Consider the following 5105-nt stretch of genomic DNA (forward strand, 5'->3'; position numbering starts at 1 on the left):
TCACCGGCCTTATCTAAAGCTATGAATTCAGATTCCATTGTAGAACGGGCGATGCTACGTTTGTTTGGATGATTTTTCAAGACACTGCTCCACCCCCAATTATGAAAACATATCCACTCGTGGATTTAACTTCAGATGATCCGGTGATCCAATTTGCATCACTATATCCTCGATCACGGAAGGATATTTGTTATAATGCAAAGCATAATTTTGGGTATGTTTTAGATACCCCAAAACTTGTTTCATTGCCATCCAATGTATTTGATTGGGATTACTTGTAAACCGACTCAGTTTGCTAATAGCACATGCTATACCTAGTCACGTACAATTCATGATATACATCAAACTTCCCAATACTCTTGCATAGTCCAGTTGTGAGTCACTTTCACCTTCATTCTTTTGAAGTGCATAACTCACGTCAATTGGAGTCTTGACAATTTTGAAATCCAAATACTTGAACTTGTCAAGTACCTTTTCAATGTAGTGAGACTGTGATAATGCTAGACCTTGTGGAGTCTTGCGAATTCTGATTCCTAAGATCACATCACCAACTCCTAAGTCTTTCATGTCGAATTTGCTAGCCAACATGCGCTTTGTAGCATTTATATCTGCCATACTTTTGCTTATTATCAATATGTCATCAACATATAAGCAAACAATGACTTCATGACCTGGAGTATTTTTAATGTAAACACATTTGTCACACTCATTGATTTTAAATCCATTTGCCAATATTGTTTGGTCAAATTTTGCATGCCATTGTTTGGGTGCTTGTTTAAGTCCATAAAGCGACTTAACAGGTTTGCACACTTTCTTTTCTTTACCAGGAACCACAAAATCCTCAGGTTGTTCCATGTAAATTTCTTCCTCCAATTCTCCATTTAGGAAAGCTGTTTTAACATCCATTTGATGGATTTCAAGACCATACATGGCCGCTAGTGCCACTAACACCCTAATAGATGTTATCCTTGTTACTGGCGAGTAAGTGTCAAAGTAATCAAGGCCTTCCTTTTGTTTATAACCTTTGACAACAAGTCTTGCCTTATATTTGTCAATAGTGCCATCAGCTTTAATTTTCCGTTTAAAGATCCATTTCGAACCTAAAGGTTTATTTCCTGGAGGAAGATCAACCAATTCCCATGTATGGTTATCCAAAATTGATTGAATCTCACTATTGACTGCCTCTTTCCAAAATGCTGAATCAGAAGACGACATAGCTGATTTAAAAGTTTGAGGCTCATTTTCAAGCAAGAATGTCAGAAAATCTGGTCCAAAGGAAGTAGATGTTCTTTGACGTTTGCTACGCCTTGGATCTTCTATACTTGGAGTATTTTCCTTTGGTTCTTCCCGAGGTCGTTTAGGTCTTTCACTTAACGACTCGCTTTCAGTTTTATATGGATAGATGCTTTCAAATAATTCGGCATTATCTGATTCCATTACCGTATTAACATGAATCTCGGGATTATCAGATTTATGAACCAAAAATCGACATGCTTTACTATTTGTAGCATATCCAATGAAAACGCAATCTACTGTTTTTGGTCCAATTTTAACCCTTTTAGGTAAAGGAACTTGTACCTTTGCTAGACACCCCCACACTTGAAATATTTCAAGTTGGGCTTTCTTCCTTTCCATTTTTCATATGGAATAGATTGCGTTTTGCTGTGGAGTGCTCTGTTCATATGGAAACTTAGGTTTTTACCAAACTAGACTTTGGTTGCTTCTCTTGCAGTCTTTCTCAGAGTTTGAACACTGAACACTAAAGGTTCAGGCTATAACTGAATTCTAATATGATGGTTGGACGTGTCGTACTATACTTTTGATTGATCTCTATACTTGCCCAACCCCCTTATTTTCGAGGATCACAACTTCATTCCTGGACATGTTTTCTATGCATATACAAATGTAAAACAGTTTATGACAGAATTCATGCATAACCACTTGACCGCTCTGGGAATTTCATGCATAACCGTTCCACCATTTTTGGGTTTTCATGCATAGTCAGAGAAGTTCCTTGTAGTTGTTTCCCATTGGTAGTGTCCTGGGGGAAAAAATTTACCCGCACCTGGTGTTTAGGCCAAGCCACTGAATACATGGCAGTCTTTCATATGCACTTCTATCGCTAACTATAATTAATTACTCTATATTATCACTTCTATTTTTCACTTAATCATGGTAAACTAATATAATTGGTGTCAACACCTGGTGTAAGTAAGGAGATTTGGTATAAACTCACGGTGTTGAGTAAACACATCGTCTGTGATTGAAACCCGCAACAAGGACAGAAAATGGCAAAAATAAGTGAACTTTCCCTTGGAAATCGAGTTGGAATCAAAATTGTTGTAAATAGATGGCAATGAATATATAATTTCACATCACTTATGACTAGGGATGGTAAAATGGTTAAAAGAAAACAGTTAACCACCCATATTATCCACTAAAAAATGGGTTGGATAATGAACTTTTTAAAAACGGGTCAAATATGGATAAGACCCATATTATCCATTTAGAAAATGGTTAATCAATGAGTAACCAATGGATAACCAATGGGTCTAACTTTTACATTTGTAAAGCCTCAAATTGTGGGTTCCTCAAGTTAGGGAGACTAAGAATTCTCCCGAAAGTGATCATATGGAAGAAGTCATGGATAATATGGTTACCCATATTATCCGCCGGTTAACCCGTTTTTTATCCGTATTTAATATGGATCGGGTTGGATAATTTATCCGTTTTTTCACTACCTGCTTTCGACCAGATCCGCCCGCCCCGCCCGTTTTCCGCTCCTACTCAGTGGCGGCTAACCCTAAAGCCACTAAAGCAGTGGCTTCAGGCCCCCAAAAAATTAAGGCCCCAAATTTTCTAAAATTATATATAATATAAATAATTATGTATTTATTATTAGTGACAAATAAATTAGTTTTAATCATTTGTTGTCAATTTTTAAATTTTTTCCTAAAAATTGTAGATTATTAAATTTGCATACTTCCTATTTTTTGTTATTCTTTTTTGTTATCTCATGCATGGTGGATGGGCTCAACTTCTTAATTTTTGTCTAACTCACTTCAACTTGAATCAATTTTGTGTATAACTATGATTTTGTAGAATCTTCTTCTATTCTTTAAGTGCTTTTTAGATAATTTTTCTATCTTAAGCTAATGAAATTATTAAAGGATTAGATATGAAACAACATTTCTTAACCTCGAGTGTCTTTTGAGGCCTCTTTTTAAATTTTCGCTTTAGGCCACATATAGTGTTTAGCCGCCTCTGCTCCTACTTGACCCTAAATATAGAAGGTGTTATATATCTGTATTGCTGAAAATAAATTAAATAATAATCTTTCTGAAAATAAAAAACAGAAAGTTAATAAAAATTAAATTTCGAAAACAGTAAACTTCTTCAAAATAAATTCTGAAAACGTTGTAGGAACAAATCGAGCCCACTGAATACACATTGTGTCCTTAAGAAAATTATTCCCCTCAAGTACCCGAGGTTCTGGAATATATCCTCCCAGGATAGAACGATTTAACTCACCAGTGTATCGGTACCTAAAACTCTGGTGATCGGCGAACCACTCGATGGTCGTAAAACACACTGGAATATTTTGTGCAGAAGAAGAAGAAGATTCAGAAAATTTCGTAAGTAAATATTCTGGGATTTGAAGGTGTATTTATAGCCAATTTCGGTGCTGCTTCTGAAAAGGTTTGTAACCTTTCAGAATAGCCATAGCTGTTGGAACAGGTGTGACACTGTTTCAGAACAGCCATGGCTGTTGAAAATATTGCGGGAAAATTTAAAACGGATTTAAAATAATCCGGGAAAGAAAAACGGGCCGAACCGGACCGGATCGCGGGTCATGGGTTATTCCGGATTGAATTTTCTTTAATTAATTTAATTAATTAATTAAATATTTAAAAAGAATTTTGTCCAAAAAGATTAATCAATCAATCGTTGACAAATCCGAAGCCGAAGCTGAAGCCGAGCCGAGCGACGACGACGACGACGACGACACGAGACTTGCCTTTTTCTTAGCTCTTTAAGAGCTAAAAGATGAGCTTCTCTTTATATACACAAAGATTTTCTTTCCTTCTACCAATGAGGGACAAAGTGCATAAGTGAAATGAACTCATTCAAAATTTCACTTCCCTCCATTTCTTTTCCCACCATTTTCCATTCACACCTTTTTTGTTATTATTTATTAATAACAAACCCAACAATCCCCCACATGAATGGGGAATGGCTATAAACTCAAAGGAATGTACGGACATGTGTGTGTTTTACAAGCAAGAATTAATTGCATCTGGATAAGTAGGTTTCCTTTTGAACTTTCCGTAGTGAACTTATATCGGATATACTCGGTCAATCGGTAGATTTGATATCTTTGAACCGTCGAGCTTTGTTGTATACCTAGACAACATAAGTCACACAATCAATCCTTAACCATCTATGGTTCTCACGGTTGTGTTCGTTTCAGCCATGAACACCGCCTGGTTTCATGAGTGCTTAGAGAATGGGCCTTTACTTTCATTCTCCTTGAAGCGGCTTACACTTCACACTCACATAGGTGATTCCTAAACGTGTAATCCTAAAGACACACTATCTGGTCATATCCTGCCAGACTTAGCAAATCATTAAAAAGCTTTAAGCTTTATTGACTCATCAAAAAGCCTTAATGCTTTACCTCGTTTTTGAACATTGTCTTCATCACGAGAATGGGTTGAGTTAGTTGACAATGTTGAACTGCCATTCATAACTTTATTTGATCTCTTTGAACCTAGCTCTTGGGATCTCCAGTCTGCTAGGTAGAGTTACCGCCATGATGACTTGTCCTAGGCCTTTAACCCCATTCCCTTTGATGATCTTTCAACTGCCTCTCTAGATAGGCCTTTTGTAAGTGGATCCGACACGTTATCTCTTGACTTTACGTAGTCAATTGTGATAACACCACTAGAGAGTAGTTGTCTAACGGTATTGTGTCTCCGTCGAATATGACGAGATTTACCGTTATACATAACGCTCCCTGCCCTACCTATTTTCGCTTGACTATCACAATGTATACATATAGGTGCCAAAGGTTTGGGCCAAAATGGAATATCTTCCAAGAAATT

General features: G+C 36.7%; 1 protein-coding gene across 1 annotated transcript in view; it reads left to right on the plus strand.

Annotated features, from left to right (window-relative positions):
* Positions 1–5105, plus strand: part of LOC109238454 (histone-lysine N-methyltransferase ASHH1-like) — a 22981-nt gene that overhangs the window by 16103 nt on the left and 1773 nt on the right.

Source organism: Nicotiana attenuata, unplaced genomic scaffold (assembly GCF_001879085.1).
Source record: "Nicotiana attenuata strain UT unplaced genomic scaffold, NIATTr2, whole genome shotgun sequence".
Classification (NCBI taxonomy): Eukaryota; Viridiplantae; Streptophyta; class Magnoliopsida; order Solanales; family Solanaceae; genus Nicotiana; species Nicotiana attenuata.